Source organism: Astyanax mexicanus, chromosome 3 (assembly GCF_023375975.1).
Source record: "Astyanax mexicanus isolate ESR-SI-001 chromosome 3, AstMex3_surface, whole genome shotgun sequence".
Lineage (NCBI taxonomy): Eukaryota > Metazoa > Chordata > Actinopteri > Characiformes > Acestrorhamphidae > Astyanax > Astyanax mexicanus.
The window spans coordinates 11705833-11727850 of NC_064410.1; the positions used below are offsets into that span (position 1 = coordinate 11705833).

At 41.3% G+C, this 22018-nt stretch overlaps 1 protein-coding gene and 1 pseudogene across 1 annotated transcript in view; both read left to right on the plus strand.

The window, feature by feature from the left end:
- The window catches only part of LOC111197398 (trichohyalin-like), a 291642-nt gene that overhangs the window by 41576 nt on the left and 228048 nt on the right, over positions 1-22018 (plus strand). The gene's annotated exons all lie outside the window — the stretch shown is intronic.
- On the plus strand, positions 1497-21589 carry LOC111195547 (GTPase IMAP family member 8-like; annotated as a pseudogene).

Genomic DNA, 22018 nt, shown 5'->3' on the forward strand with positions numbered 1-22018 from the left:
CTAAAGAAAGCTACACTAACCCAACCACAGTCCTTCTGGAGCAGGAGAGGAGAGGTTCAGAGTTATTATAAGGTCCTAACATTTACTAACCCCCTTAACCCCCAATTTGGATTTCAAGCTAACTGTAAACCATACACAGTTTTGTAGTTACAGTTCTGTTAAAGTTCACTTGTTGTGGAACTACTTTTTGGTGGAAGGAACAATCCAAATTAAAGCATATTCATTATACATTTTTTGAGGGTCATTTATTTACTTTTGAAAAAAAAAAAAAAACCTGTTGTATAAAAGCAATAAAACACGAGAGGGAGTGTGTTATCAAGAATAAAATCACAGCCGTGATGTTATTTGCAATAATACACTCCCTCTCGTGTTTTATTGCTTAAATAACTGTTAACAGTGCAGTGTGATGTTTGTGTTATTGCTGGTCTATAAAGTATATTATAAGGCATTTCATTTTATCTAATTTGAATTTGCTGCAAAAAATTATATATGTAATCAGAATCTAATTATATCATTATTTAACACATCATATCCAGAGCCAGACCATCTTTTATGCATGTTGCATATGGATTTAACTGTGAAATCATTGGATTCTTCTTGTTGGATTGTTTACATCCAGCATCGTAGTCTATTAATCATACATCCACAGAAGGATATTCAGAGGTTTGTAGAGGCTCCACAACCACAAAGCTCCATACAGCCACAGTGAGCATGCACAATGTTCCACCTTAAACCACACTAATTCCACCTTAAATGCTGCTTTGAACTTTGATAGTTCACAGGTATTAAGTACACTGTTTTTACACACAGTATACCTTCAGGTGGTTTTGCTTCATCTGAAGTCCATTGCACACCGGATTTCTCATGTAAATGCTGTCACTATATTCACACAGTCAAACTAACACCTGTTTATATGATGTTTGAGACTTATTTGACATTTTCAGCTTAAACACTGAAGCTGTTACTGCAATCTTAATTCGTGTTCACCTGCTGCTTATTTGATTTTTCAGTGCCACCTTTATTAGTGGAGGTGCTTTAATAGTTAAATTCAAGAGCTACAGTGTGGTTGATGTGGTTTCTAACTCTATTCCACTTAAAAATAATGTAATATCTACATGAGTAAATGTGTTCATATTCGTGTGAATCTTGAACACTAAATGCAACTCTTTAAAGCACTTTAAAGCGTCACTCCTACAGTATATAAACTACATTTTAACTCCTATATCATGTCGCAAAAATGGTCAGATTTTGTCTTTTAGAGTTCAGGTAGGAGAGCCCCCTATGAGAATCTTACTTAGGGCTCCAGAGAAGTCTAAACCGGCTCTGATCATATCATATAAAATAACTGAATAATGAGATCAGTAAGCATCCATTTATCTACGCTGAGCTCTTTGTTTTCTGAAATGGGGCGTGGCCAGACTTTAGGAAATTTGAGCTGTGGGGGGGAGGATGATTCTGACTTTCCCTTTGGAATTTCCTGATTTTCAGCTCACGAAATGGAGTCGACAGCAGGTAAGAAACAAACACCTGAAATCTTTATTTTAAATGAGCTAAATATTTGATTTACATTTAGTAAATGTTTGTATTCATATAACAAGTATAACTTAATTCTTCTTAAAGTAAAAGTATTCATCAACATCAATGCAAATGTAGTTTTACTGTAAAAACTTTTTAATAGCAGTAATAAATGCAACATTTATGTCTGTAGAAAACATTATATTACAGTTAATTTAATCTGTGATTATTCAGCCCATGAAAAGGAGCAACTTATCTTGTGAAAAGTGTTACCCCTTTTTTACCCATTTTTTTTTTTCATATACATTAAACAAAAGCAAAACTATAATATCTATGATCTATTTTACAATGTACATCATGTTTACTGTTTTGCATAATTTTGGCTAAATCAATAGAATATAACATGCTTTGTGTTTGTTACACAGATCCATCAGATCTTCAGAGGAGTATGTCTCCCCCTCCTAACTGTAAGTTACACTCCCTCTATATTTTTCAATTCTGTTTTACTGAAGTTGAAAATTTGATCAACTCCCAGATATTGAACTGTATGAAAATATGATATGATAAGTGCATGTTCACCAGATTAGGGTGCATTTCACATACAATAACAGAGGCTAGTGTTGATCTAATGATTCATTGTTTAATTAACCCCTTAACATGCCGTATACAGGCTACAGGTGTAGGTGATACAAAACCCCTTTTTTTGCAATCACCACCACCAGCAACAATCATATTAACAGATCTAACAAATAAACACATTTATTAAAAACTTATCGTATAATGAATTATGTAGTAGGCAGTGCTTCTTGTATGAGACAGATTATAAATTCCAATGCATTTATAGGCACTATCTACAAACATTATTAAAAACAATATTAATTTATTAAATTAAACAATATTGTTAATGTCAATATTTTGACAATTTTTCCCTGCAATCAGTTTACCTAATACAAATTTTTTACTTAAATTGGCAGCCATTCCAGTACACTGAGGCCGAGGACTGAGAATTGTTGATCATATCACAATATGCAAAATAGGCCTCCATTTAAAAATAGGCTTTAATGCACATTTTCATTCTTTAAAAATCGTTTTTTTCTTCAACGCATTCTGCCATACCGGTGTTCTGTCGAGTTATGCTACCCATCAATACGTGCTTCCTAAAGACACCGCTCATGCGCTAACCTACATTTTTGTATTATTTCTCCTGTGTTTTATAATAATTCTGTTTTTCTATTTTTTGTGCATTTAACAACCTAGACTCACTGTCATAACAATTAATAATAATAGAAATATATAAAAAAAATACAAAAACAGATTATAATAAACTCTTACTACCATAATATAGATATGGTGATTTAGGCTATCCAAAAATAGTACATGTACTTCTACTGGAAACATGCTGTAATAGTGTGCTTCTTTTGTATCTTTACCTTTAAATAAACACAAAATGATAGCTCAGTTTGACAGGGTAGCACAACTCTAAAACTTATGATTGACTACATCTGTTGCTTCAATTGAATTCAAAAACATCACGGACGTTCTTAAATTCAAATGAAGCAACAAATGTAGTCAATCATAAGTTTAAGATTTTTAATCAACCTCACTGTGATCTAGAAATCCATATTCCGCCGTTTTCAGCTTCTCTTCCTTGGTTGAAAGGCAGCTGCTCTGTGTGTGCGTGTGAGGCTCGTATGTATGTGTGTAAACTCATTGGCTGGAAGCAGCACGGCGGCTGGATTCATTTGAATAAAATTAAACTACACATTGAGCCTGTAGTAGATGTTAAGTACATTCTAAACAGGTCTGCTTATATTTTGCAGAAATTACAAATTTAGTCCACATAAAACTAAGCCTGGATTCTTATTGGAATGCTCTTTTCCAAATTAAAAGATGAAAAAAATAAATTTAAAGCCTATAGCCTGTGTGTCCTCACAGCAGCATTTAAGGTAAAACAATCTAGAATCTTAAGGAGTTATTAACTGAAGTGTGTTTAAGAAAATGATATAGCTACTTACACATAGTGCCATGGCTTGTGCAGGTAGTTCCTTAATAAAGACCCAAGACAGGACTTTTTTCTCTTGTGTCTCGTTTTGTTTGTGGAGTTTATGCTTCTGTCAGCGTACAGAGCACTGGAGAAAAAGCGTGCCTCACTGCCTCTTTAAAATCATGTACCTCTCGCCAGGGCCATGCAGAGACCTTTGGAGGGGCAGGTGCTCCTCCAAAGGAGGGCACATCCAGCAATAATTTAAAACACAGAAACACACCTGACAATATAACCGGTGGATTTGTGGTCTGTGTAGAGCTGGGCGATTAATCAATTTTATCGATTAATTCGAATTTACAGTTAAGGACGATGTGTTTTTATGAAAATCGTTTTTATGACGATTTTCTCTCAGTTTTAATTTTCACCATGAAGCTCCCCTGAGCTTAGCCCCGCCCCTCTCTCCCGCGCGCACCCCGCCCCTCTCTCCCTCCCTCGCGTGCCCCCCCCACCCCACACACACACAAAACATGAAGGTGGAGCAGTGTTGCCAACGCTATATATAGCTACTTTTCAGACCCTCTAGCGACTTTTTTTGTAAAAAGGAGATAAATCTAGCGAGTTTTTGTTGTGTTATTGGAGATAAACACATGCTCTTCAGTTACTGACCTCCACGCTGCAGCGGGCTATGCCGTCAGCCCCGCCCCACACCACTCACAGTGCAGTCTCACACACTCAGCACACACACACACCGCTCCACGAACACACTGTGCGTGCTGACTGACCCCGCCCGGTATTTACAGAGCAGGAATCTAAATATAAAAGTGTCTTCAGTGTGACACGAAAAAAAACTCACTGAATTTAACTCACACAGTCTCAGTCAGTCACTCACCTCGTCCACAGTGTCTCCCTCTTTGTAAAGAAGAGTAAAATACGTAGTTTCCTGGCGGGTATGACTTTCACACATACACTTACACAAAAAAATGTAATATGAAAAAAGGCACTTTGGGCAGTAAGAGCCAAAGGTGCAGGTGCTCCAGCCCACATCTATCCCAAGATACTACATGTGATATAATACACTGAAGATCGTTTCAAATTAGTGAGGCTGCTTCCTCACTTTTGTGCTTCAGTTGAAAAAAGTTGTTCAGGTTCAGCAACTGTAAAAAGTAATTTAGGCTCTCAACAGATCTTAGTGCACAGAGACAGCTGAGAGTGTGAAACAATGTACAGATTTTGTTCTGATTTGCTCCACTTTGTGTCCAGTGTCAGACCTGAGGATCATTCTGCTGGGGAAGAACAGCTCAGAGATCAGCAGAGTGGGGAACTTTATTCTGGGCAGAGAGGCGTTTGATCCTGAAGCTCCGCCCCCTTCAGTAGAGCAGCACAGTGAGAGAGCTGGAGGAACAGTGGAGGGAAGATACATCACTCTCATCAACACACCTCACCTGTTCCATCCTCAGCTCTCCCTGACTACACTGGATAAGAGAGTGAGAGAGTGTGCATCTCTGTGTTCTCCTGGACCTCATGTTCTAATGCTGGTTCTACAGCCAGATGATTTCACAGAGACAGACAGACACAGGCTGAATTACATCCTCCACTCTCTGTCTGAAGATCCTCATAAACACACCTGGTAGTAACAACCCATCTACTGCAGTCAGACTCCTGTGTAGATCCAGCTAAAGAGAACGTATCTCAGAGGATCATCACTGAATACACTAACACACATGTAGAGTTCAGCAGGGGGTGCAGTCGCTCTGATCTTGTGGAGATGGTGGTGAAGATGGTTGTGGAGAATGAAGGGAGTCATCTAAAATGGAAGGAATTTGAAGATGCTCTAGTTGTGATTAAACACCAACAACATGAGCAAACAGCACAACGAAAAGTCTCGGAACAGAGCACAAAGGAAAAATGTAAGAATACTTTCATTAATTAAAATTAGACTGTAGATATTTTATGTTGATTTTGTTTTTACTGCTAACAAATTACTAAAAAAATTATAACATTTCTGAACCAAACTATTAAACTATTTTTAATCTTTTGGATTTTTTGTGTTTTTTATATGAAGGAGAATAAAATGAGAATTAAATCTGACAAACAGAAATTATAGTTTGATCTTTTACAATGTAGTCACATTTCACAGAATGAATTTTCCTCTGGCTCTAAGTCTGATCCACAGTTTTAACTCTTTCGGGGTCTGAGAAGCTGAATCTGGTTGTGTGTGGTAGTGATGGACCAGTAAAGTCCTCTGTATCAGATCTAATACTGGATCAGAGATCAGAGTTCAGTGCAGAATCCAGATCAGTGTGTGTGAGGAGTGAAGCAGAAGTATGTGGACGTCTGATCACCCTGGTGGAGCTTCCAGCTCTCTACAGCTCTCAGCTCTCAGAGGAGGAAGTGATGCAGGAGACTCTCCACTGTGTCTCTCTCTGTGATCCTGGAGTTCATGCTTTTCTCTTCATCATTCCTGAGGGACGTCTCACTGATGAAGATAAAGGAGAACTGGAGAAGATCCAGAGAGTATTTGGATTGAAATTGAACAGCTACATCATAGTCTTCATCAGTACAGAGAATCTGAAGGATGCAGTGTTAGATGATGTTATTAGGGATGTAGCTGAATCTGGTAAAGAACATGTTTGTGTTTTGGAAACCAACATAGACAAGTCAGTAATTCTGCAGAAAGTAGAACAGGTGGTTGAGAAAAACAGTGGAAGCTGCTACACATCTAACATGTATTTAGAAGCACAGGTGGAAACACAGCTGAAATACAAATCTGAGATTGAAGAACTGAAGAAAACAATCAATAATCTCAAAGAAGAAAATAAACACAAGACTCAAGGTAAGTGTAGGTTAATATTACTCTGAATTCATAAACAGAAAAAGACACAGTGAAACACAATAACACAACAGCTATGTCACATGTAGTTGAACAAACAGTTGTTGTCGTTTTTTGAATTAATTCTCATATCCAGGCGACATCTGCCAGGGAACACGTGAACAAGTATATAAATAAAATTAAAAATGATTAAAATTATTCGAGTGATTTAAGATTAGAGTGGATAAAGACGGGGCTCACACATCATAACCACACATTTCTATAATAGATATTTTCCTGATTTTGATCCATTTTTGTATATACTATCTCTTGAGCATAAGTATGAACATCAACATCAACAATAAGACTAAAAGTTTACACCAAAACTGATCACAATATGACTACATCTTACCTAATATTAGTATAAAGCTACAGTGCCTTGCAAAAACTTTTCAACCTTTTGCCACATTTTAGGCTTTAAACATAAACATATGAAATTATAATTTTTTTGTCAACAACAATTGGGACACAATCGCGAAGTGGAATGAAATTTATTGGATAATTAAAACTTTTTAGAAAAAAAAAAAACTGAAAAGTGCCACGTGCAGTATTATTCGTCCCCTTTACTTTCAGTGCAGCAGATTCACTCCAGAAGTTCAGTGAGGATCTCTGAATGATCCAGTGTTGACCTAAATGATTGATGATGATAAATAGAATCCACCTGTGTGTAATCAAGTCTCCGTATAAATGCAGCTGCTCTGTGATCAGAGTCTCAAAGTTCTGTTTAAAGCACAGAGAGCATCATGAAGACCAAGGAACACACCAGGCAGGTCCGAGATACTGTTGTGGAGAAGTTTAAAGCCGGATTTGGATAGAAAAATAATTTCCCAAGCTTTAAACATCTCAAGGAGCACTGTGCAAGCGATCATATTGAAATGGAAGGAGTATCAGACCACTGCAAATCTACCAAGACCCGGCCGTCCCTCAAAACTTTCAGCTCAAACAAGGAGAAAACTGATCAGAGATGCAGCAAAGAGGCCCTTGATCACTCTGGATGAACTGCAGAGATCTACAGCTGAGGTGGGAGACTATGTTCGTAAGACAACAAGTAGTCGTACACTGCACAAATTTGGCCTTTATGGAAGAGTGGCAAGAAGAAAGCCATTTCTCAAAGATATCCATAAAAAGTCTCGTTAAAGTTTGCCACAAGCCATCTGGGAGACACACCAAACATGTGGAAGAAGGTTCAGTGGTCAGATCAAACCAAAATCAAACTTTTTGGCCACAATGCAAAACGTTATGTTTGGCGTAAAAGCAACACAGCTCATCACCCTGAACACACCATCCCCACTGTTAAACATGGTGGTGCAGCATCATTGTTTGGGCCTGCTTTTCTTCAGCAGGGAACAGGAAAGATGGTTAAAATTAATGGGAAGATGGATGGAGCCAAATACAGGACCATTCTGGAAGAAAACCTGTTGGAATCAGCAAAAGACCTGAGACTGAGACAGAGATTTATTATTTATTAAAGTATTAACGCAAAGGGGCCGAATAATATTGCACGCCCCAGTTTTCAGTTTTTTATTTAAATTTTTTTTTTAAATATCCAAAACATTTTGTTCCACTTCATGATTGTGTCCCACTTGTTGATTTCCCATAAGGCTCCTGGCACCATATATTTGCATATTGGGTGTGGCCTCTACCTTACTTACCATCTTTGTGTTGTCTGTTGCCCAAAGCTACCTTGTCCTCTGCGTGCAATAATATAATACATGTGTTGATTGGCAGGTCTCAGTGTAGAGCTGTAAGAGCACATTAACTTTATTCTGTGTTTCTAGTGATCACAGTATGCTGACTTTGAGCTACAGAGTTAATTCTTTATGGAGTTTACTCTTATAATCCAGTATTATACTGTCAGTATTGGCAATTAAATAATAATAATAATATACTAAATATGTTGAGAATACCTGTGTATATATATACTAAATAAACTAAATTATTTAAGCCCACAGAACTTCAAAAAAAGTGAAGTAATTTTTTGTTGTGTGAACAAAACTCGGTTAAGTTGAATAAACTTAACTGATTCAAGTTATCATCTAGCTTTGACTCAGTTAAGTTGAATAAACTTAAAATTGTATGCATTTACAATTTAACTGAGTCAAATCTAAATGACAACTTGACTGAATTAAGTTGAATAAACTTAAAATGTAAAATGATGAGTTAAGCTGAGCCAATTAATATTTTTATACAGTGTAGGAATATAATAATTGTTCAGGTTAAAAATAACACTAATAACAACTACTATTATTATAAATTGTAGTATACTGTACAATACTATAATAAATTCAATAACTACTAATATGTGAGATATTAGTAAAAAAATAAAATCAAAAACACATATATTGATTTAAGTTTAATTATCACCTCCTTCTGTTGAAACAGTGCAGGCCATCTATCCTTAAAGTCCTTAATGCTGGGTTCCTGGTTCACCACCTCCTGACGTCTGTAGGCAAAAGTGTGTGCCATTTTGCCAGTGATAACCCTTTCATTCTTCCTTATCCTGACCTCTGTGAGAAGTTCAAGTCTCTCTTTTTCAAGGCTTTCTCACCAGTAGGAAGGGACAGATAGAAGTTAGCTTCAGCTCGTTTTGGCCTCTTCACTTTTTTAGCAGGGAAGGCATCTGTAGCAGCTTTGGATTTGAGGGAATTTACAGACAGCTCTGGACACCCCTGCAACTTGAGCTGAGTTCTGTAGTTTCCCATTTTGTACTTCAACCGCTGTTTCCAGCCGTAGCAGCCATTGAAAGAGCCAGGTTCTCTCAAACAAGGGTACTTCTTAATTAAGGCCTCTGCAACTATGCAGAAATGTACATCCTCTGGGTAGGCTTTGTATTTGTAGATCTGTTCTGCTAGTCTATTTAGGATATCAGACTTAACACGGGAGCTGACTGTCAACATTTTGTTACTTGTGTGATACTCCAAATTTCCCTTTTCTAGTTGTAGCTCAGTGTCGTACGAAAATTTGGGAACTGGAATGTCTTCTGGCCACTGTTGTGTTCGAGAGGACACAGACTCAGGGGATGAGATGATTACAGTGTCAGCTGATGTCAACGAAGCATTGTCGTCGGAATCAAATGAAACCAAATGGGATAAGGTGGTCTCATTGGCAGTGTTTAAAGGTGGATTTGTTTGTTCCTGGATCACCTTGATTGTTCCCAAATCCTGAAGCACACGGGTTGAATTTAGATTAAAGAATTCATTGTCAAAATCTCTGTCCATGTATTGCAATCTGATGTTGCCCTCAAACCCAAAAATAGTCTTTATCTTGCTGTGAAGCTCATCTAGTGACTCTGGTATGCCATTTGGAAGGGTCAGTTTTTCAGTGTTGTTCTCCCCCAAAATGACCTTTAGTCTTGCAGGTTTCTATCTAGCCATGGCAGTCTGAAAAGAGAAAAAGAAACAGTTACAACCATATCAGGTGTAGTCCCTTCAAGGAGTACTACTAAAGAGTACTTTAACACCGGAATTCTCCTTTAAATTTACTTTGGGTGTAGTAAAACATGAGTACTTACTTTTGTTAAATCTCACCTCCATTCTCACACAGCTTTCCAAGATCCATTAATTTGATGCTTTTTGCTCAGCCGACTTCAGAACAGGCTTATCGGGGCATCGCCTTGCCCTGCAGTTAAATCGCTTTTTACACCAATATCCAGGCTGAAAGTAGCTACCCACTTCCTTGACAGAATCTGGAGTGCACTGGCATCTAAAACAAGGCACTGAGAACTTTGAAAATGTGCAGGAAGTTTATTTAAATAGTTTGTTTACATCGTGTAGCACAATGCTCGACTTGCCATGCCTTAACTAAGATGGCGATGTAGTAAAACAAGCGTAGGGTAAAAGCAACGTAAAACTATTTAAATTAACTTCCTGCACATTTTCAAAAATTTTAATACCTTGTTGTAGATGCCAGAACTCTCCAAATTCTACCAAGTAGGTGTGGAACTACTTTGAGCCTAGATAATAGTGTAAAACGCGATTTACCTTCAGAGGTAAGTGGATGCCCCTAATCGCCCATTATAAGAAGCCAGCTGAGCAAAAAGCACAAAATACTGGATCTCAGAAAACTATGGGAGAAGGAAGGAGAGAATCAACAAAGGTTAGTACTCTACCATGTTTTGCTACACCTTAAGTCAATTTAACACCAGAATTCTTCTTTCAGATACATGAAGATAAAAAAAAGATAAAAAAAATAGCTCATTAGACAATTGATAATACTGTACCACTGGACATTAAAAATAAACAAACCAAAACACTACAATCTCATTAAATATGTACAAACAAATATAGTTATTTTGCAGATATGTTGTTGGTAACTTCACTATTAGAAAAATGGTATGTGTACTGTTAATCAAAAATCACCTTGTTTTTTGAAACCAATAGCAATTTGAGGCTTGCTTTCGCTTTCCTGTTCAATAAAATAACGTGCATATTCATAGACCTCACCCTTTAAACATGGACGTATCTCTTTATTGTAACAAGTCGCATCCTTCCAATTTTGTAGTCTGCCAGTGGGTAAGCATCAAGTAGTTCTTGTGGCTCAACAAGTGTCACTTCCTTGTCTGGGGATGTTTTGAGATCGAAGGCTCTGTAGTGTTCCACATACCATCCACTGAGCGTCTTCACAATGAACATTAACTTGTCCTGCAGAATCACCATTTGGAGGATTTCGCTGAACTCAGCCCTCCTAGTGAGCCATGAATCAAAATCATCCCACACTTGTAGTTTAGTCCATTATACGTCACACATTTTGCCAAACACACCAAGTCCAAACTTGACTTCTGTTTCAGAGCACTTGAGATTTCCCTGTTAAGAACATCAATATGAACAGTGGAAACATTGGTCACGTCCAGTAGAGGTCTTCAGTATGAACAGGACTGACAACAAGATCAACAATGTCCTTTAGGTCTGTTAAGATCTGCCAAGCTGGCTCCTCAGAAGGAACGCTCTGCCCAATCAACAAAGGTAAAAATCTGATTAAACTCCAGTTCTCATGAGCATTTCCTCCTACTGTTTTTTTTGTTCCAAAATTAAGAGCCACAGGATGAGGTCGATTGTCTTTGTCAGCCCCCTTAAAATTGAAAGAGGATATAATTTAATTCAATGCACATAAAGTGAAATACTTTTTTTTGACAAACACACTGAGACAAAGTGCAAGTTCAAAAGGAACAATTCCTTCAAAAAGGTCGTGCACTATATCTGGAGGAAACCCAGTGGTAACATTAAAATATGTGAGGTGCTTTGACAGAGTACAATTTGATTTCACACCACAGTAACTGTCCAACTGATTTTCATCAAGGATTCTTAAATGATCTGCATGAACCTAATTGGTTCTCAAAGTAAATGTGCCACTTCTCACTTCATTAGCCTGAAACTGAAAATCTACATACATAGTGCAAAATCTACATACATAGGACTCTGAGAAATTTTCAACAAATCCAGCAATACTGTGCGCACCGAGGTTGTCAGCAACCACACTCTGAACTGTACCTTTTACGGTTCTGCCCAACTTCATTACAAATATCCCATACTGCTTCAAAACAGTAAGATCTTTAATTAAGGGCTCTAACACTTTCTCATAGCCACAGTATTTCAGGTCATTACTTTTGATTAAAGCAGCCAAATAGATGGAGGACAAAGCAGAGCTACAAGCTGGTGGCAAATTTCCCAGAATCCAATAAACTCCACAAATTTTATGCTTCCTTTTGGATGTACCGAGGGGGTTACATATTTCAAACTCATCAATGTATAATATCAATGAAATGCTTTCCTGCTTAGACAACAGCCCATTGTCTTTAAAAAAAATCACCATCAAAAAAAGATCTGTAAGCTTGCACACATGTTCTCTGAGGCTCTTTCAGTATTCAAATGAACAGCCTGGTCCAAAATTGTCTGACAGTCCAGAATTTGATGCAAAGTCTTTAAAATTGAAATATACTGGAATTTGGTCAAGGATATATTCCACTGGTTCCACTACATTAAAGTGCTTCTTATAGTAAGCCTTTCGCCTCCAAGCGCTGGAAAGGGGACCTATTTTACCAATTGCTTTTTTAACAGGGTTTGTCTCACTGAGTGCACTTGCTAGCTTTTCAACCAGTGGTATGTCAAACTGGCATCCATGACCTTGTAATACTTTGCTAACAGTCTGTTGAGTAATTGGCAGACAAAGAGATCCAATTAAATAGCTAAACTCCTGCAAAAGCTCATCTGCTGCTGCAGTAGACACAAGATAGACATTTTCTAACTTAAGGAGGATTGAAGCAATCTTAAGTTCAATGTCCTTCTCCAAGTTTTCTAAATGAGTGGGAGACACTATATGTTCAAAACAACAAGACACAATAAACATACGGAAGACGGAAGACAATAGTGCAATATTGATGGTGATTGATATGGAATGACAGTATAAATAGAACCCGGATAACGGTAGTGCAAATATGGTATATAGCTTAAGGCTGGTGAATGAGTGCGTAAAGTACTTAAAGTTTACAGTTTTTGGGGAATTAAAGTGCGTATTACAGTGCAAGTATAGCAGTAGTGCAGGTATTGGGTGTGTACTGCAAGTCCATTTGGAAGGGACCAGTACTTTCTGTATTGTAGTACAGAGTTTCAGTACTGTATTGGTGGGGGGTGGGGGGTCAGGATGCTGAGTGAGTGTGTGCTGGGAGCAGGATTGGGATGGGGGGTAGAGCAGGAAGAGAGTGCAGCATCCTCACAGCCTGGTGGATGGGGCTGTCTCGCAGTCTGCTGGTCCTTGCCCCGAGACTCTGCAGTCTCCTCCCTGATGGCAGCAGGCTGAAGAAGCTGTGTAGTGGGTGGGAGGGATCTCCTGCCAGACGGAGGGCTTTCCTCGTGAGGCGGGAGCTGTACAAGTCCTGAAGGGAGGGGAGAGAGGTGACAACGATCTTCTCAGCTGCTCTCACGATGCGCTGGAGGGTCCTGTGGCAGGATGCTGTGCAGGCCCCGTACCACACGGTGAAACAGCTGGTCAGGATGCTCTCGATGGCCCCTCTGTAGAAGGTGGTCATCATGGGGATGGGGGCTCCAGCTCTTCTCAGCTTGCAGAGAAAGTAGAGATGCTGATTTGCTTTCCTGGCCAGTGATGCCGAGTTGGTGCTCCAGGAGATGTCCACTGGGACGTGCAAACCCAGGAACTTGGTGCTGCTCACCCTCTCCACAGTAGTTCTGTTGATGGACAGAGGAGTGTGCTGTGTGTGAGTTCTCCTGAAGTCCACATCAATCTCCTTGGTCTTCTCTGCGTTCAGAGAGAGATTGTAGTGTTGGCACCAGGAGGCCAGGCGGCTCACCTCGCTCCTGTAGTGTGACTCATCGTTGTTGCTGATGAGACCCACCACCGTCGTGTCATCCGCAAACTTGATGAAGAGGTTGGAGGTGTGTGCTGGTGTGCAGTCATGGGTCAGCAGAGTGAACAGAAGGGGGCTCAGCACACATCCTTGGGGAGCCCCTGTGTTCAGTGTGGTGATACTGGATGTGTTGCTGCCAACCCGCACTGCCTGTGGTCTTCCAGTCAGGAAGTCTAACAGCCAGTTGCACAGTGAAGTGCTCAGCCCCAGACTGTCCAGTTTGTGTATGAGCTGTTGGGGGACGATTGTGTTGAATGCTGAGCTTGAGTCAACAAACAGCATTCTGACGTAGGTGTTCTTCTTGTCCAGGTGTGTAATGGCCGAGTGGAGAGCAGTGGAGATGGCATCATCGGTCGAGCAATTTGACCGATATGCAAACTGGTAGGGGTCCAGGGAGGGGGGGAGCGAGGACTTGATGTGATGCATGACTAGTCGTTCGAAGCACTTCATGAGGATGGGGGTGAGTGCAACTGGACGATAGTCATTGAAACAGGATGGCGATGCCTTCTTTGGAACAGGGATTATGGTGGTGGCTTTGAAGCATGTGGGAACCACAGCCTGACTCAGAGAGGTGTAATAGATGTCAGTATAAACCTCTGCGAGTTCCCAGGCACAGTCTCTCAGCACACGACCAGGAATGTTGTCAGGCCCAGGAGCTTTCCGAGCATTGATCCCGTGAATGCTCTCCTCACACTGTCTGGGGATAGCGTCAGCACCTGGTCACCAGGAGGAAGGATGTATTTCTGGGCGGGTGTGTTGTTGAGTGGCTTGAACCTTGCGAATAATCCATTCAGGTCGTTCAGCAGAGATGTGTCACTGTCGCAGGTCTCCAGCTTAAAGATGTTCACGGTACCAGAGTGTTTTCTGTACTTGTGGCTTTTAAAGTTCTCATAAATGTTAGTTTTATATTCACAGTTTTGGAACACACACGTTACAGTCTCCTTATTTTTAAGATGCTGAAAGATGTGTTGGAAATATTCCCTTTCACTGGAAAGTTGATTATAGCCACAAAGGCATTTGAATGTGGATAGGGCATTTGTTCTGTGAGCGGGGTGATTTCTGGACAAATGGTTCAGTAAGGCATTCCAGGTCTTCAGTCTACATGAACAATTTAAGTAAGTGCATGGATAGGTGTGACCCCGACCATAATGTCTATGATTTAGCTTGAAGTGCTTCAGCAGTTCAGATCTTTTTGTAAAATCCCTCCCACAGTCTTTGCATCTCCACATGCAGTACCACACTGGAAGAACAAAGAAAGGGGCTTTACTAGGCATGCCTTTTTTATGCAATAAATTACATACAAACGTTTTGAATTAAAAGGTAGGGCTGCTGATGAGACTAATTTGAGAAGTTAATATACAACGTAAAAAAAAAAAATTACAATAGTTCTGTCGTATGAATTAATCAATTTATCTGATTCACAAGTGAACTAAAGGGAACTTGTTACTCATAAAAAAAGTTCAGAACATTTGTATAATTCAGAGTGAAAGTCTAATTGTAATTATACTGTTTCATTCTTTCCCACTTGAATTGTAAGTTAATTTGTACAATGTTATGTGTAAGCACCTGTTACGAAGGAGGGAGGGATGGACGTATATATTATTTATTAAACAAACAAGATAAAATAAAACAGTAAACAAAACACGGGTAACGCAAAAAACTTACAAAGAACAAGGCAAGGATAAATCCAACTAAGAAACTCAGACTAAGAAACTAAGACTAGGATACATACGGGCAGCACGGATACATACGGACTAAGGATACAAAGATACAAAAGACTCTACACTGAACATTCTAACAGAGGGGCTTAAATACAAGAAGACAGTGAGAAACACCTGGGCTTGGATGACGAGGGGGCGGGGTAACAGACAGGACACAGGTGAGAACACTAACTGCGGCGGAGCTAGGGTGGAGACAGGTACAAAACACAACAATAGCACATGGCTGGGAAACATGACAGGTAAACAGAGGGGCAGGAGCACAAGAGACAAAATAAGGGAGAAACAGAAGACAGACATGGGCTAAGGTGTAACATAACCCCCCCTCAACGGCGCCACTACCAGAGGCGCCGAGAGAGAGGGAACAGGGACTGGACAGGGGACACGAACGGAGACTGGACAGAGGACTGGACAGGGAATGGAAACTGGACAGGAGACGGAGACCGGGCAGGGAACTTGACATGGGACAGAGACTGGAATGTAGACTGGACAGGAGACAGAGACTGGAATGTAGACTGGACAGGAGACAGAGACTGGACAGGGGACGGAGACTGGGACTGGGCAGGGGACCGAACAGGAGACGGAGACTGGACAGGGAACGGAGACTGGGACTGGACAGGGGACCGAACAGGAGACAGAGACTGGACAGGGAACAGAGACTGGGACTGGACAGGGGACCGAACAGGAGATGGAGACTGGACAGGGAACGGAGACTGGGACTGGACAGGGGACAGGACACAGGGCTGGACAGGAGGCTGGACATGGGGCTGAGACTGGACAGGCGGCTGGACAAAACTGGACAGGGGAACTGGAACAAATACATTTACAGGGACGGACACAAACACAGTGATGGGGACAGGAACAAAAACAGAGACTGAGATGGGTACAGGGACACAAACTGAGACAGGGACCGAAACAGGGAGAGACACAGGGACCAGAAACACAGGAGGGTGCCCAGGACTAACAAAAGTCTGTGGGGACAGCCTGGGCACAGTACTGGGGGCAAAGTCAGGAGACCTCGGGGCAGGCCTGGAAACACGGGGCTTGGGACCAAACATTGTTCTGGGAGTTGGCTTGGGGGTGTACAAAGTTCTAGGAGTGGGCACAGGATCAGAGACGGCCGGAGCCGTGGGCACAGGGTCAAAGGCAGTGGGTACCACGTGGGTGGCAGGCACTGCTGGTGCTGGAGCTGAGGCTGTAGCAGCGGGAGCTGCTGGTGCTGGAGCTGAGGCTGTAGCAGCGGGAGCTGCTGGTGCTGGAGCTGAGGCTGTAGCAGCGGGAGCTGCTGGTGCTGGAGCTGAGGCTGTAGCAGCGGGAGCTTCTGGTGCTGGAGCTGGGGCAGCGGGTGCTGCTGGAGCTGGGGCAGCGGGTGCTGCTGGTGCTTGAGCAGGGGCAGCGGGTGCAGCTTGAGCAGGCGCTGCGGGTGCAGCTTGAGCAGGCGCGGCGGGTGCAGCTGGGAGAGCTGGGAGCCGGCCGGGCTTGAGAGCTGGAAACCGTCCGGGCTTATGAGCTGGAAGCCGGCCGGGCTTGAGAGCTGGAAGTCGGCCGGGCTTGAGAGCTGGAAGCCGGCCGGGCTTGAGAGCTGGAAGCCGGCCGGGCTTGAGAGCGCGGTGGAGTTAGCAGGCTAGCTAGCTTAGCTGGAGCTGGGCTGACGAGCTCCAAGCCGAGGAGAGGCGCCGGGAGTGGTTCATCTCCCCGAATTTGCTCGGCGAGGAACCGGAGATACACGAGGTCCGCTCTCCTCGTAGCCTGCCACCTTGCTACGTCCATATTTTGGTCGAGTCTTATGTTACGAAGGAGGAAGGGATGGACGTAAGTGCAATATATTATTTATTAAACAAACAAGATAAAATAAAACAGTAAACAAAACACGGGTAACACAAAAAACTTACAAAGAACAAGGCTAGGATAAATCAAACTAAGAAACTCAGACTAAGAAACTAAGACTAGGATACATACGGGCAGCACGGATACATACGGACTAAGGATACAAAGATACAAAAGACTCGACACTGAACATTCTAACAGAGGGGCTTAAATACAAGAGGAGAGTGAGAAACACCTGGGCTTGGATGACGAGGGGGCGGGGTTACAGACAGGACACAGGTGAGAACACTAACTGGGGCGGAGCTAGGGTGGAGACAGGTACAAAACACAATAGCACATGGCTGGCAAACATGACAGGTAAACAGAGGGGCAGGAGCACAAGAGACAAAATAAGGGAGAAACAGAAGACAGACATGGGCTAAGGTGTAACAGCACCATAACTTACCTGAGGTGCTCTAAGGAGTCGTGTTCCCAGGCCTGAATTCACCAACAATCGAAACAGACAAAAAATATATAAATATATAAGCCACACGTTTATATAAAAACATATATTTAACATGGTGTTAAAACCACAGTCTATCCTACGAGTCAAACACATCTAAGGTAGCTAGTTACCTAGCTAGCTAACAGAGTTCAGTCTTATTCGCAAAGGTCGAAGCTGCAGCAGTTTGTATTAGCTAACCACTTTTCTGAAAGTTAGCGAGCTAACTGCACGGCTTATTGGGCCGCGCTAGCGAGCTAGCTAGCTAACTGCATGGCTAATTCAAAAGCGCCATAGACAAAAAATATGTTAAGCACACCATCGCACTGTTTTCTGAAAGTTAGCGAGCTAGCTAGCTAACTGCACAACTTATTGGACCGCACTAGCGAGCTAACATTAGCTAACTGCAATGTTTAATGGACCGCGCTAGTGAGCTAGCTAACGTATTTGAACGCGCTAGTGAGTTAGCTAGCTAACTGCACAACCTATTGGACCGCACTAGCGAGCTAACATTAGCTAACTGCAAGGTTTAATGGACCACCCTAGCGAGCTAGCTAACGTATTGGAACGCGTTAGCGAGTTAGCTAGCTAACTGCACAACCTATTGGGCCGCGCTAGCGAGCTAGCTAGCTAATTTATTGGACCGCGGTACCGAGGTAACATTAGCTAACTGCACAGCTACGGACCCCAACCCGGGTTCATATACGCTGGCTCTCTCCAAGTGTCTGTGTGCCGCGTGGGACGTGTAAGTTTTGTCTGTCCTGCGTTTGGAATATGTGCGAAAGAAGCCAGTTACACCTCACCGCTGTGCCCGCCCGGCGTTCGGTGGCGCGAGAGCTAAGTTAACTAGCTAATAAAGCCATGCACAGCGATAGTTGGTTTGGTTAAGCGAGTTTGCAAAAATGTAAACACAGTTTAACCAACTATAGTGGATCACTTCATATTAAACATTCCACATTGTTTAATGAAAAATATAAGATAATTTGCCTAAGACTTACCTTCTTCCAAGTCTAAACGGAGAGAGCAAAAATGGCGGTTCAGCTGCCAGAGAAAGATCTCCAAAATGTAGACGTCACAGCAAGCATGGACGTCATGACTTCAGACGCACAAGCAAAACTTAACAGATGCGCTTTTATTGAAATCACAATTTTAGGTTCAGCAGACAATGTGTATTTGAGCTGATATAATCCACAAAAGTATACTTTTATCACTAAAGCAAATAGATGAATTATACTTATTCAAAGTATTACATTACTTCAACTACTTCTCAAATACACTTTTTACAGTGTATATTGGAAATAAATATCTTAAATTTTTAATAATAATTTGTTTTATTGTTGTTTTTTTTATTTTTTTTCATCATGAATCTTTGTAGAATCTTCCTCAGATACAGGAGATCTAAGGATTGTTCTCATGGGGAAGACTGGAGTGGGGAAGAGTGCTACAGGAAACACCATCCTGCAGAAAGAGGTTTTTAAAGAGTTAATTTCCTCTAAGTCAGTTACCAGCGTCTGTCAGAAAGAATCTGCTGAAGTCAGACGGAGACGGGTCACTGTGATCGACACTCCAGGACTGTTTGATACGAGTATTTCTAATGAAGAAATCATAAAGGAAGTCGCTAAGTGTATCACCATGGCTGCACCAGGTCCACACGTCTTTCTGCTGGTGCTGACAGTGGGACGCTTCACACAAGAGGAGCAGAATACAGTAAAGATGATCCAAGATCGGTTTGGTGAAGAATCCAGAAGATACACCATGGTGCTCTTCACCAGAGGAGATGATCTGAGGAAAATGAGCATTGAAGATTATATTAAAGATTCTGACCGCAGCTTACAAAACATCATTAACCAGTGTGGAAACAGATACCACGTGTTCAACAACACAAATACTGAAGACCAAACGCAGGTCACTGATCTACTGGAGAAGATCGACTCCATGGTGGCAGTGAATGGAGGGAGCTGCTACACTAATGAGATGTTCCAGAAAACAGAGAAAGCTATACGAGAAGAACAGAAGAGAATCCTGAAGGAGAGGAAAGAGGAGATAGAGAGAGAGAAAGAAGAACTGAGAGCCAAACATGAAGCTGAGCTGAAGGAACTGAAGAAGACCATGGAAAAGGAACGGCAAAGTCTGGTAAATGAGAAAAGAATAAAGGAGGAAGAGTTTCAGAAGAGAGAAGCTCAAATAAAGAAGGAGACGAATGAGGAACGAAAGAAAGAGCTGGATGAAAAACTAAAACAACAGAGAAAGACTTTCAAAAAGGAGATGGAAGCGAAAGAGCAGACTCATAAAGAACAGATGAAGCAAGATCGGCAAAATCAGGAAGAAAATTACAAGAGAGAGAAAGAAAACATACGGAAGCAGGCGGAGGAGAAGGCAAGGCAGCAGGCAGAAGAGGATTTTTGCGCTAAACTGGAAAAAGAAACAAAGAGAAATAAAGGAGAATTTATTGGGGGAATAGTAGGGTCTATATTTGGACCATTAGGTGCATTTATAGGTGCAAAAATCGGAGCATCAAGAGCATCAGACTGAAATGCTTTAAGAAAGTATAACAGAAATGGTTTCTGGACTAAAAGATTTTACAAAAGTATGATATCTCTGTAACGTGTACTTTGTGAAGCTGTTTATTAAATGCAGCCTCTACATTTGTCCCATAAAATTTCTCATCTTAAAATACTCTAATCATAACAACAATAATGCCAGTTACTTTACATGACAACTTATAGCTTAGATATTTGAATTGGGATACCTGCTCATTTAAATTTCTTTAGTGTATTTAAAGAGTTTATTCTGATTTTGATGGAGTAACTGTCTCTACTGCCACAGAAAGATTTTCTACTAAATGTACATCTTGGGATAATTTGGAGACTCATCAAGTCCACCAACAAAGTAATCTAAAACATTTAGATTACTTCCTGCTTCTGTGCCGTTCAGACGCTTCTCTGCTTAGCTCTGCTATCTCTGCTATCTTTCATACTTTTCTTTATTTTTAGACATTTTCGAGCTACAGTGTCTGAGCTCATTATTTAGATTAGCACTAGCACTACCATATTTTGTTTCTTGTTTTATTTTTTTTTCTAGTTTCTTTTGGACATTTTATAGTAGAGCCATAGGCACAGGAATCAAAAAAGTTCCTGTAAAGTACTAAAGAAGAAATCTACAAGATGCCTCCTTGTGTGGGTTCAGAGCACCTGTGCTGCCAGAACTGCTACAATCTTCTACAAAGAATGACTGTTTTGGAAACAAATGTTCGGTCATTGTTATCAGAGTTTAAGGACTGGCATTTCTGCGCTGTTCGAGGACCATCGGAGTGTGGGAGTGCTGCCAGCGGACAACGGGCAGGGATTTCAACGGAGCAGCAAGCAGTGGAGACGAACAGAACTGGACCAGCAGATCATGTGGACATTCCTAATGTGAGTACAGCTGAAAGATATGGGCAAAACCAGCAATGGGTTCGCATTGGAGCTAAACCCAAACGCCATGCCACATACAGCTCTGTAGTATCCTCCACTTCTGCTAACATAGCACATCTGGCTAATGCTAATGCTAAAGCTATTGCTCGGAGATCAGAGCACAGAGCCAGAGGAAATCAGTTCCAGTCACAGATTTGAGCCACTGCAAGACCTTAATGACTTTCCTAATACCAGCCAGTATGATACAGAAAGAACCAGAAGATTCAGCCATTCAAAACACCCCAGGAGAGCCACAGGGCTCCAGGCTGGGGCCACAGCAGACACCCTTGTTTTGGGGGATGACTCTGTTCATGGCATGAACAATAATCAGAAACTTATCGTTCGATGTGAGCCAAACATCACCGTTTCTGAACTGAATGAGAAGCTTCCTGTAAGAAAGCGGCATGTGCCGCCAACCACCAGCAGAGGGCCTGGACACTGCGGTGGAAGAGCTGGTGGATCTGGGGCAAAAAACTCCAAGTCCCAGAATCCCCAGCAGTAATTAGTTCAGATCAGGCTCAGCTGTGAACACAGCTTAAAAACCCCAGCCAAACCTCAGTTCACCGTCACACCTTTGTAGAGGGGTGACCGGTAACAGTGGGTATTGAAGAAAAGAGATTAGAAAGAAAAGAACTCTTAAAAGAAGCCACAAAGAAAAGAAGAGATCCAAAAAGAAACAAAGGCTCACAAAAAAAAAAAGAGATTGTAAAAGAAGCCACAAAAAAAAAAAAAAAAATCTTACAAGAAATAAAGGCTCACAAAAAAAAAAAAAAAAAAAAGAGAGATCTCAAAAGAAACAAAGGCTCACAAAAAAG